Genomic DNA, 13,845 nt, shown 5'->3' with positions numbered 1-13,845 from the left:
CGAGGTACTTTATTAGCAGCACAGGTTGGACAGGCAGCCACATAGTCTGTAACATCTCTTTTCATATGAGGCCACCAAACATGACGCTGCAAGGTCTTAGGCCCCTTTCACACATATGGTCCGTTCAGTTCATCAGTTCAGTCACGTTAAAATGTATGAGTTTTCCATCCGTTTTTCATCCATTTTTCATCTGTTTTTCATCCGTTTCTTGTCAGTTGTCATCCGTTTTTCATCAGTTGTTATCCGTTTTTCATCCGTTTTTTTGTCAGTTATTATCTGTTTTTCATCTGTTGTCGTCCGTTTTTCATCCGTTGTCATCCGTTTTTCATCCGTTGTCATCCGTTTTTTGTCCGATCCGTTTTTTTGAAGGATGAAAAATAGGGCATACATCCGTTAAAAAAAACGGACATTGACAGAAGCGGATGAAAATGGATGTTAACTGATGATCATACGTTGTCATCCGTTTTTACATAGAGATACATTGATGTCCGTTTTTCATCCGTCAATGGATGGATGAAAGACGGACAAACGGACAGCATGTGTGAAAGGGGCCTTAAGGCTCCATGTACATGGGACGTTGTAAATGGCCGTTTAGGAGCAGTTGGGCGTTTTTTTCAGAAGCTATGTTATCTTATCTGTCCATGTACACAGGGTCATTTACAGTCATTTGCAGGCAGTTGAGTTCAGGGACGTCTTTTGGAACGCAATTATTTGCGTTCGAACGTGTGTTTCCCGGCGATTCAAGCGCAAAAACGGGACCGAACGCGACCGAACGTGATGAAGTACGTTCAGCCACGTTATACGTTTTTTTTCTTCCATTCAAAATCAATGGTTCCCTATGGGAGCCTATTGATTTGAATGGAAGGTGCACCGCAAGTCGGATCAGGATGATCCGACTTGCGGTGCGACTTGCGCTGTGAGAATCTTAAGGGGGAACTCCACGCCAAAAATGGGAATAAAAACTGCGTGGGGGTCCCCACTTCATCTTCATCCGGTCTTCTCCGCTCTGGTCTCCTCCCTCTCCGCTCTTCTGGTCTTCTCCCCTCCGCTCTTCTGCTCTTCTGCTCTTCTGCTCTTTTGCTGTCACTCTTCTTCTTCCTCCGGTCCTCCTCAGACGATGTCTCCAGTGATTATGACGTCATCAGGAGACCCCGCCCCCTCATGTCACAGATGACATCTGTGACGTCACCTGTGACATGAGGGAGCGGGGTCTTCTGATGACATCACCTGGCAGCCACGCTTACAATGGCTATATAACAAGCTACAGAGACCGGAGGCCGGCATAATCACCGGAGGCATCATCTGAGGAGGACCGGAGGGAGAAGAAGAGAGGACAGCAAAAGAGCAGAAGACCAGAAGAGCGGAGGGGAGAAGACCAGAAGAGCAGAGAGGGAGAAGGCCAGAGGGGAGAAGATCGGATGAAGATTTTTAATTAACTTTCCAAAACTTCTCCTGTCGTTATTTACATACACTGCCTTTTATGGGGTGAATGGGTAGGGGTACAGTGCACCCCATGTCCATTCACATAGGGAGGGGGTCCGAGATCTGGGGGGCCACCCTTGTTAAAGGGGGCTTCCCGATACCGAGAAGCCCCCTGCCCGCAGACCCCCACAACCACCAGCCAGGGTTGTGGGGATGAGGCCCTTGTTCTCATCAACATGGGGGCAAGGTGCTTTGGGGTGGGGGGTGCAAAGCTCCCCCTGCCTCAAAACACCAACACCCCCCCATGTTAAGGGCATATGGCCTGGTATGGTGGGGGGGGGGGTTGGGGCCGCTCGCTCGTACCCTCCCCCTTCCTGCCCTACCGGGCTGCATGCTCGGATAAGGGTCTGGTATGGATTTTGGGGGGGACCCCACGCCGTTTTTTCGGCGTGGGGCTACCCTCAAATTCCATACCAGACCCCAAGGGCCTGGTTTGGAATCCTGGGGGGGGACCCCCCATGCAGTTTTTATTCACATTTTTGGCGTGGAGTTCCCCCTTAAGATTCTCACAGCGCAAGTCGCACCGCAAGTCGGATCATCCTGATCCGACTTGCGGTGCGCCTTCCATTCAAATCAATAGGCTCCCATAGGGAACCATTGATTTTGAATGGAGGCAGAAAAAACGCTGCTAAAAGCAACGTGGCCAAACGTGCAATAACGCCAATGGAAAAAGCTACTGAAAGCACATTTAACAGCTGCTTTTTCCAGGCGTCAGAACAAGCTTTGCAGCACGTTTTTTTCTAACGTCCCATGTACATGGAGCCTAAGAGTGATTGAGATACCTGGATGAATAGATAACCCTCCATCATGTGCCCAGAGGAGTACAGCTCTCCTGAGGCTGGGGGCTACAAACAGGTGACCTGGTGGTACCTTCAGCCCTTGAGGAACACGATTCTGGGTTTCCTGTAACTATTGGGAAAGAGCTGCAGAGATCTGTGCGACAATCTTGTGAGGTGGAATAATATACTGTATTGTTCGGTAGGTTGATCTTCTTCAGAAGTAACAAACTGTCTGGAAAGAGCATCGGCCTTCCTGTTCTTATGACCAGGGACATAGGAAAGGACAAAATTAAAATGGGAAAAGAACAGAGCCCATCAAGCTTGACGTGAATTCAAACGTTTAGCAGTCTGAAGATACAGCAGGTTTTTATGGTCGGTCAGGATAGAAAAAGACTTTAGAGCTTCTTCCAGACGATGTCGCCATTCGGTTAATGCAAGTTTTATAGCAAGTAGTTCTCGATTCCCAACATCATAATTCATCTCCGCTGGAGAAAACTTTTTAGAAAAAAACGCCACTGGATGAATCTTACTGGTCTTAGGTTGTCTCTGGGACAGCACGGCACCTGCTCTTACCTCAGAGGTATCCAACTCAACAATGTATTGGAGATCAGGGTTTGGATGCTGAAGAATTGGAGCCTTGCTGAACATACCCTTTAAAAGCTGGAAAGCTGATTCTGCTTCAGAGGGCCACAGTTTGCAATTGGTGCCTTTCCTAGTCATAGCAGTAAGGGGGGCAGCTATGGAGGCAAAACCCTTGATGAAACGTCTGTAGTAATTTGCAAACCCCAGAAAGCTTTGGAGTCCCTTCAAAGTGGTCGGTTGGGGCCATTGCAACACAGCAGAGAGTTTCTGTGGGTCCATTTGGAAACCGACACTATTTATGATGTATCCAAGAAAAGATATCTGGTTTTGATGGAAACTGCATTTCTCAATCTTTGCATAAAGGTGTTTTTCTCTCAGCCGCTGTAATACTTGCCTTACATGTTAGCGGTGCTCAAGATGAGTCTTGGAAAAAATTAAGATATCATCCAGATAGATTATACCAAAACGGTTACTGAAGTCATGAAGAATGTCATTCATGACGTCCAAATGGCATAACCAAACACAAAATGAGGTTGAAGGATTGTAAGAGGTGCATGAAAGTCAGCCAGCCCCCAGTTTGATGTACTCACCTTCCAGTCTGTCACCAACCAAATAAGACCTGTCTCTTGGTACAAAGAACAGGGGTTTAGTTGACACATATTTGCAAACGCATGTGAAAGCTGCAGAGCCACGTCACGGCACCCTGTTTAAATCTGCAGTCCTACACTCTTAATTTAGTGTCCTCACACTGGAGGCACATGGCCGCTAATGGGTGGATGGGGAACAGGTGAGAGGGAGACAGCCCAACCTCCCCCAACCTATCCCCATGCACGACTGGCTATTGTCTCAAAAAGTTCAAATAATTAGGTTAAAATATAACCATGGTGCAAACTGGAGAAGACCAGCTGAAAAGCATTACACCTCCATCCCCTTGGTGGATGCAGTATATGGATAGGAAGGGATTTTATATATGGGGCATGGCCTGTAAAGCACACTGCCTTTGAAATCCCTTATTTCCTTTGGGACTTTATATGAGACAAGCAGGTCATGCTATTGGTCTCCATCCCTGTATATGGAAAACACTAGGGTCAAATCAAAAACTGCATCCACCAAAAACGCACGAAAATCGCACGGTGGGACTTTAGATGAGGCACCAAGCTGTAAGCAAGGCGTCTCCATCCCTGGTTGCTTTAAACATATTGGACTAGGTGGGACTTTAGATGAGACCCAAGCTGGTGTTGCCCGGCGTCTCCATCCCTATAACAAAACACAAAATGAGGTTGAAGGATTGTAAGAGGTGCATGAAAGGTCTTATTTGGTTGGTGACAGACTGGAAGGTGAGTACATCAAACTGGGGGCTGGCTGACTTTCATGCACCTCTTACAATCCTTCAACCTCATTTTGTGTTTTGTTATAGGGATGGAGACGCCGGGCAACACCAGCTTGGGTCTCATCTAAAGTCCCACCTAGTCCAATATGTTTAAAGCAACCAGGGATGGAGACGCCTTGCTTACAGCTTGGTGCCTCATCTAAAGTCCCACCGTGCGATTTTCGTGCGTTTTTGGTGGATGCAGTTTTTGATTTGACCCTAGTGTTTTCCATATACAGGGATGGAGACCAATAGCATGACCTGCTTGTCTCATATAAAGTCCCAAAGGAAATAAGGGATTTCAAAGGCAGTGTGCTTTACAGGCCATGCCCCATATATAAAATCCCTTCCTATCCATATACTGCATCCACCAAGGGGATGGAGGTGTAATGCTTTTCAGCTGGTCTTCTCCAGTTTGCACCATGGTTATATTTTAACCTAATTATTTGAACTTTTTGAGACAATAGCCAGTCGTGCATGGGGATAGGTTGGGGGAGGTTGGGCTGTCTCCCTCTCACCTGTTCCCCATCCACCCATTAGCGGCCATGTGCCTCCAGTGTGAGGACACTAAATTAAGAGTGTAGGACTGCAGATTTAAACAGGGTGCCGTGACGTGGCTCTGCAGCTTTCACATGCGTTTGCAAATGTGTGTCAACTAAACCCCTGTTCTTTGTACCAAGAGACAGGTCTTATTTGGTTGGTGACAGACTGGAAGGTGAGTACATCAAACTGGGGGCTGGCTGACTTTCATGCACCTCTTACAATCCTTCAACCTCATTTTGTGTTTTGTTATAGGGATGGAGACGCCGGGCAACACCAGCTTGGGTCTCATCTAAAGTCCCACCTAGTCCAATATGTTTAAAGCAACCAGGGATGGAGACGCCTTGCTTACAGCTTGGTGCCTCATCTAAAGTCCCACCGTGCGATTTTCGTGCGTTTTTGGTGGATGCAGTTTTTGATTTGACCCTAGTGTTTTCCATATACAGGGATGGAGACCAATAGCATGACCTGCTTGTCTCATATAAAGTCCCAAAGGAAATAAGGGATTTCAAAGGCAGTGTGCTTTACAGGCCATGCCCCATATATAAAATCCCTTCCTATCCATATACTGCATCCACCAAGGGGATGGAGGTGTAATGCTTTTCAGCTGGTCTTCTCCAGTTTGCACCATGGTTATATTTTAACCTAATTATTTGAACTTTTTGAGACAATAGCCAGTCGTGCATGGGGATAGGTTGGGGGAGGTTGGGCTGTCTCCCTCTCACCTGTTCCCCATCCACCCATTAGCGGCCATGTGCCTCCAGTGTGAGGACACTAAATTAAGAGTGTAGGACTGCAGATTTAAACAGGGTGCCGTGACGTGGCTCTGCAGCTTTCACATGCGTTTGCAAATGTGTGTCAACTAAACCCCTGTTCTTTGTACCAAGAGACAGGTCTTATTTGGTTGGTGACAGACTGGAAGGTGAGTACATCAAACTGGGGGCTGGCTGACTTTCATGCACCTCTTACAATCCTTCAACCTCATTTTGTGTTTTGTTATAGGGATGGAGACGCCGGGCAACACCAGCTTGGGTCTCATCTAAAGTCCCACCTAGTCCAATATGTTTAAATGGCATAACCAGATACTCATAGTGTCCATTGCGGGTGTTGAAAGCTGTCTTCCACTCGTCTTCCTCTCTAATTCGAACCAGATTATAAGTCCCTCTGAGGTCAAGTTTGGTGAAGAGAACGGCTCCCTTAAGCATATTAAATAACTCTAGAATAAGAGGCAACAGGTAGGAGTCCTTTACCTCGATAGTCTATGCATGGTCGGAGACCCCCATCCTTCATTTCAACAAAGAAGAAACCTGCCCCTACTGGAGACGAAGAGGGTCGAATAAAACCGCTTTCCAAGTTGTCCTTTACATATTCCTCCATGGACTTTTGTTCAGGCAGAGACAGGGGATAGGTCCTTCCTTTGGGAAGAGGTGATCCAGGGATCAGATTAATCGCACAGTCAAAAGAACGATGTGGAGGTAAAACCTCTGCCTTTTTCTTGCAAAACACATCTGCAAATTCATGGTATTCATGAGGCAAGGTAGGAGGGATGGCCGCGGAAGCCAACAGACAACCAGAAAGTCTTGTGGGTCGAGATAAACAGTTCAAATAACAGTAAGACCCCCAAGAGGTTAATTCTCCCTTTACCCAATCAAAGGAAGGGTTGTGTTGTTGTAACCAAGGGTAGCCAAGGATAATAGGCAGAAGTGGGGAATCAATAAGAGAGAGAATGATTTCCTCTTTATGGAGGGCCATCTCCCAACGGCTGTCCATTCTGGGTGGTAATACTCAGGGGTCTAGACTTTGAAACAAATGGGATGTTATTTTCTTTAGCAAAATTGTAATCCAAGAATATACCAGCGGCTCCCGAATCTACAAAAGCGGAAAGTTGCGGGTACAGTAATCTTGGTTTTGGAGGAAGTACTTGTAAGGTCTAACCCAGCTCCTCCGACACTGGTTAGACCCTGCCTTTTACTGGATGGGCTGGACAACCAGATAGCAAATGTCCTTTAAGTCCGCAGTATAAGCATAATCCCAATGCACGCCTCCTCTGTCTCTCCAATTCTGAGAGGTGGAGATGGCTGACTTCCATGGGTTCCACAGGAGACTTGGATTCAACAGAAATTTCAGGTTCAGGCTGAGGTGGTGTTTGAAAGTTAGGAGCCAAGCGATATACCGGCCTTGGAAGCTTACGAGTTCTCTCCTGGCACCTTTCATGATACCGGAGATCCAGACGAACACACAACTCTATGAATTTTTCAAGATCTTCTGGGGAGTCCTTATAGACCAATTCATCCTTAATGCGATCTGTAAGACCTTTACGGAAAGCTGCACGTAATGCCCCTGAGTCCCATTTGGTCTCAGCCGCCAGGGTACGGAACTCAATAGCATACTGTGCCACAATCCTGTTACCTTGTTGTATGTCCAAAAGTGAGCACTCGGCTGCAGGAGCTCTATCCAACTTGTCAAATACAGTCTGAAGAGAAGTCAGAAATCTATCAGCATCTTGCAGCACAGGATCATTGCGTTCCAGGTAAGGAGAGACCCATGCCAGGGCTTTCCCTTTTAACAATGAAATTACAAATGTCACTTTGGCAGAAGATGTACTGAAAGCCCCAGGGTTGTTGCGGAAGTGCAAACGACAAACGTTTAAAAAAACCTCTGCAGTCCTCAGTGTCACCACCAAACTTTTCAGGTAAGGGAAGTTTGAGGGGCACAGAAGAGGTGGGTTGGATTGGAGCAGGAGTCTGGACAGATACAGAGGAGCCAGGCAAACAGGATTTTAGAATAGCCTCTACCTTGTTCATTTGAGGTTTTGCCAACCCCTACCCACAATGTACCCGTTACGTCAGACAAACCCTACCCACAATGTACGCGTTACGTCAAAGCTAACCAATAGCCTTCGACTTCTTCAGTAGGGGACCCCTACTGAAGAAGTCGAAGGCTATTGGTTAGCTCTGGCGTATAGGGGGCGGAGCCTGTGTACCTGACGTTGTACTTTCCCTTTGTCCAAGCTGCATGTGTATCTGTCTGCATTGCGTGCACCGCTGAGTGCCGCCAAATGTGAGTACCTTTTACTATATCTAATAAAGACATTGGTATTCAGACGGAGAGCACTATATACGTCCCCTTTGTTTTATATATACACCGATTTCTGAGTTTGATTGGAGTTCATCTATCCCCACCTGAGTGATCTATGTTGGGCTGTCCGAGAGAGCTAGGAGAGGATAATCCCCAGGCTGCTACAGCTGATATATGCGATCTTTGACCCTTTATGGGTCTGTGGCTGAGGTGAGAGACCAATCTAGCCGGTGGTGGGATATATGCACAGCGGTGTTTGTGAAGAAATTTTAATGATTTTCTTACCACCTTTGGTTTTTTTACTACCTTGTTGGTAGTCTCTTCTTTTCACCTTTATTTGGACACTTATGGACTTTATTTTAGACTCTTTTGATATTTATTACACCATCAATATCACCTGTTTATATATTGATTAAGTATTTCTGGCGCAGCACTTTTATAGGTATTTACTGTTTTATCTATGGCCCTCTGAAAAGTGGCTGGGGCAGAATTCAATCCAAGCAGCATTCCTTTATATTGGAATAAAATCCTGGGGGGAAAATGCCATCTTTTCTTTGGCCTCCTTAGTTAAAGGCTTGTGCCAGTACCCCTGCAAGTCGGATTCCCTTGAGGATAGAAATCTTGGATAAAACGTTTCGTTAATTTGTAGAAGAGCTTGATAAAACTGAGATATGCATTTACCCAGAGGGTTATGAGAAGATAAAATGAGTTAAATCAGGTTTAAATCCTTCAACAATCTCAGTGGCTTAGGCAAAGAATGTACAAATTTGGATAGTTGATTATATCACCTTGGTAGGTCAAAACATATCCTCCACCACACTGTACCATTCCACCATCTCTACCACTCAGTCCATTGTCTGGGGTTCCCTGTGGCTGACTCAATGTTAAAGCTCACTAGAAAATGCACTAAATAGTGGTCTATGATGGTATATTGTAACATACCAACAATATTGCTATATACCAGCAATAAACTGGCCTGGTTCCAACCTCTCCATCAGCTTGTCTCCTCAAGGACATCAGGTATGCATAGAACTTTCATACCTCATTGAGCTGTCTAAAAAGTTATAACATAACCGCAGAGTTCTGTTGCACTTATGTTCCAATACAGTTGAGCTTGACCATTCACTCTGAGACTCCTCAATGACATCAAGTTCAAGCATTTTCTGAACTTCCCCCAATACAGCTTTCCTGTGTGCTTTAGAAATGGGCTACGGTTTTACTCTGAACTTTATGTTAGGCTCCATGATAATGTCATACTGAATCATCCAGGAAAGACCTGGCAGTCCTGAAATAATTTTCCTTTTCCTCTGTAAAAACGTTTACCTACTGAGTTTGTGGCTGGGACTAAGCCCACCCTTACAAGGGGTACTGAATTAACCTCAGCCAGGGTTAGCTACCTTCTCTTAGCCTTTCCAGGATTTTAATAATTCACATGGTAGATTTGGTAAGGCTTCTACTTGCCAGGTTGGTATACTTTATAATTCCCCCCCCCCCCCCCCACACACACACACACACACACACACACACACACACACACACACATTTCCTACCACCTCAGATGGCCTCAACTGTCTTCATGGTCAGGGACTTATGCTCCACTGTGGATTACATAGTTACATAGTTAGTGAGATTAAAAAAAACATCAGGGGGGGGTGTGTCCTGCTGGCAACGAGGACGGCTGCACTTTAGGAGAGCTCCGGTCCCAGCTACCGCTTAGCGACTTCTAGCAAAGCAGAGGAGACAGTACGGAATCCCCAGTCAGTGTCTACCTTCGCTACTACCACCGGAGATCATGCCAAAGCGATCCAAACGCCGCTTGGCTCCGCTGCGGCTCACAGACTTCTTCTCCCCAGCGGGAGGTAAGGGGCAGCAAGATGGCACCGCTCAGGAAGCCAGCATGTCGGAAGCTGAGGGATCCTCTTCTGATTCGGACAGCTCAGCGTCTTCGGTACGTACCGCGATCCTAACTAAACAAAAGAGCCACACAGTACCCTCTCCTCCTGATAGCCCCACGACAAGAAGCCCTGCAAAAAGCAAAAGAGCCAAGCAGTCTACCATGTCTGCTGCAGCTTTCCCTGGAGGCCCTGATATGCCGGGCACTGCCTCACAGGCCTCACTGGAGCAATTCCCATCCTATTCACAGCCTGTGTCTGTTGCTGACTTAAAGATTATGCTTATCACCCTAAGAGACACCCTGCATGGTGACATGGTTAAAATGATAGAGCTGGTGAAGGCCTCACTTACTGAAGTGCAACACAGGGTCTCCCATATTGAGACCAAAATGGAGGATGTATTTTCTGCTCACAACTCTCTGGTTGACACATGCAAATTACAAGAGGCAGAAATCCAGAAAATAAAAACCAAACTTTCTGATTTGGAGGACCGGTCCCGCCGGAATAATATTAAATTCCGGGGGGTGCCTGAGTCTGTACCCGCCACGAAACTGAAGATTTTCCTGCAGGACCTCTTGCTGACATTGCTGCCACAAGCAACGGCTATGGAACTCACAATTGATAGGGCGCACTACATTTTTTCGATGATTTCAATACTTCTACTCCAATATTTTTTTTTTTTGTGCTGCATAGTTACTAGTTACAATTATAAAAATTACCACTGCCAGAACAGTAGATGGCAGGTTTCATGAAGTTCAAAAAAATGTGTATAATGTCATGTGTAAATCAGTGCATACCAAAATAAATGCTACTGTATGTATAAATAAAATGGTCTACATATCTGCTGTTAAGGGGAAAGAGAACCTCCCACAACCAAGGAGAGTCACAAGTGTACATAGACCTTTTTTCTGGTAAGAGGCTGATTTTGCTTTTTTCACTGGAAGTTAAGAGCACAGGTTTTGCAGTTTTGTTTCACTGGAAGAGTTTATTTGGATATTATTTTGCACTTACCTTCATCCACCGGGTAAGGGGGAAATCCACAAGGTGGTGGCAGTCTGCACCTATTATTTGGAATAGCACCTATTTGATTCCTGCACCTTTGAAAATATATGCATCTTGTTTTTTCACATATATATATATATATATATATATATATATATATATATATATATATATATATATATATATATATATGGCATTATATATATGGACTTTTTATTGACTTTGATTTCATACACTCTTCCTTTATTTCATTATTGGAATATATTGTTGTATATCACATTGGTTTATATATGATTTTGCGCACCAATAAGCTGTGGAGAAAAAAAAATGCAGGGAAGAGAAGGAGTGATGCTTTAAAGGGAGGGACATACTTTATCTGTTTTTGTTTACAAAAAGTTACAGCCAAAGGAATTGTAATTGTCCTTTAGGCTAATCATTTGAAATGATAAAAAACAATATGATGTTCAAACTTTTGACTTCTTTCTTTAATAACTACATAACACAGTACTTGTACTTTTACTTTCAGTACTTGAGTAGTAGTTTTTTTTTAAAACTACTGGTACTTTTACTTTTAGTACTTGAGTAGCAAAAAAAAAAAAAAACTACTTGCAATACTTAAGTACAAAAAATGTTGAATACTTTAGTACTTCTACTCAAGTCACTTTTTGATTGAGCACTTGTACTTTTACTCAAGTATGGGTTTCGAGTACTTTATACAAGTGTGAAAGGCACTAAACCTAGACTGTCGTTCAACTTATTATGTAAACATAAGTCCCAGGGGGGTATGGGTTTGCCGGTCATGCAAGCTTATCACGATGCAACTCTACTAGATCAAATTCAAGCTTGGGCCATTCCCTCACACGATAAATACTGGGTATATATTGAACAAGATTTGATACCGGGCGGGGGGGGGACTTTAAGTCCCTATTATTAGCAGCAACTACAGGAGCCAAAATATCCATACCGGACCACCCTTTTATATATGCTTCTATCATAGCTTGGCAAACTCTGCACAGAAAGACGACGGCTAAAGTACCTATCCGACTTGATAAACTCCCACTGTATTTTTTTGCACATCTAATACCAGACCTACCTATAGACCTTTGGGTGAAGAGGGGTTTTAATTCTCTTTCAGAGATACCCAAGGAGGCTACGCCTCTGATGACTTTCCATATGCAACGTATACTCCATCTCACTAAAACATTGTCCTCCCAGACCTTTCTATCCCTCAGGAAGCGTGGTCTGTATATCAAGGGGATCATATTCAGAAAGGTGGTATTTCTAAATTTTATGATCTTATTACTCGCCCTACTCAAACTTTGCGCTCAAAGGCCTTGACTAAATGGGAGCAGGATTTGGGACAAGTATTCTCGGACAGGGAATGGAGCAGAGCTCTCCACCATAGTCTTAAAGCATCACACTGTGTACTGCACTGGGAAAATGTATTTAAGCTTACTTACAGATGGTATTTAACTCCAACTAGATTGGCGTTAATGTATCCCGATACACCTAATCAGTGCTGGAGGCAATGTGGTCACACAGGGAACTTACTACATATCCTGTGGCAATGCAAATCTGTAATAAGTTTCTGGAGATCGGTGTTTAAACTACTTGCAACAGTTACAGGTTGTATACTGCAACCCTCACCGGCCCTTGCCCTGCTGGGCCTGGGAATAGACAAGGATCCTGTCATGTTTCGTACCCTACTGCTGAACATTTTCATTGCAGCGAGATTGACTATTCTTAATAGCTAGAAAACGGACAAGGCCCCTGCTGTAGCAGAGGTCGTGTCCCGAGTACACCTCCACTTCTCCCATGAATATGCATTTGCAAAGACACATGGTACTGTTAAACTGTTTGAACGGAACTGGAACACGTGGAACATAAAATATAATCTGTTATAATTTTTTTTTTTTTTTTCTCTATTGTGGTAATGTGACCCCATCGGGTAAACTAATGAGGCTTCCTTCCCCTCCCCCCTTTTTTCTTTGTCTCTCCCTCTTCCACCTTTCTTTTGTACACCCTGCTGAATCCCTCCGGGAGTCAGGTTTTCTTCCCCCCCCCCCTTTTATTACTAGTTAAGGCTTGCAAAGTTCAAGAAGGCAGTTCACCCGAGCCTTCTACTCACTGTCCATACATATGGCTCGATATCCTTCTCCCGGAGATTATTGTAGTTCTTTGAGTTGATGTACCTGAATTTCTGTGCCTGTGTTAATGCTACATCTTAATACTGTTTCATATTTTTGGATTGTAATTACCTTTGATGCACGGATATGGCTATGTTTATGCCTGTTTATTTTTTCAATAAAAAATGTAAAGTTTAAAAAAAGAAAAAAGACATCAGTCCATCCAGTTCAACCTATGATGTGTGTGTGTTTGCTGTTAACCGTACCTTGCATACCCCTGTATGTTGTGGTCTTTAAGGTGCCCATCTAATAGTTTTTTTTGAAACTATCGATGCTCCCTGCTGATACGACTGTTTGCGGAAGAGAATTCCACATCCTTACTGCTCTGACAGTAAAGAACCCCCTACGTACTTTAAGGTTAAACCGCCTTTCCTCTAGTTTTAGTGAGTGGCCACGTGTCTTATTGTATTCCCTTTCTCTGAATAATTTGTTCCTTATGCTAGGGTCGCCAGTACAGTATTTGTACATTGATATCATATACCCCCTCAATCGTCTCTTCTCCAGAGAGAATAGGTTCAGTGCTTGTAGTCTTTCCTCATAGCTGATGTCCTCCATTCCCTAATTATTTTTGTTGCCCTTCTCTGGACTCTTTCCAGTTCCAGCACATCCTACCTGAGGACTGGTGCCCAGAACTGGACAGCATACTCCAGATGTGGCCGGACCAGAGTCTTGTAGAGTGGGAGAATAATCTCTTTATTTCTGGAGTGAATCCCCCTTTTTATACATCCCAGTATTCTGTTGGCTTTGCTTGCAGCGGCTTGGCATTGCATGCCACTGCCAAGCCTGTTGCCTACCAGTACCCCCAGGTCCTTTTCCATCTTAGATTCACCCAGAGGTTCCCCCCCTAGTGAGTAGCTTGCTTTCTGGTTTCTGGCATCCAAGTGCATTACTTTACATTTTTCAACATTAAACCTCATCTGCCATGTAGTTGCCCA

This window comes from Pelophylax lessonae, assembly GCF_965119305.1.
Source record: "Pelophylax lessonae genome assembly, chromosome: 4".
NCBI classification, from domain to species: Eukaryota; Metazoa; Chordata; class Amphibia; order Anura; family Ranidae; genus Pelophylax; species Pelophylax lessonae.
The sequence above is the reverse complement of the archived record's forward strand: the minus strand, read 5'-3'. Positions refer to the sequence as shown.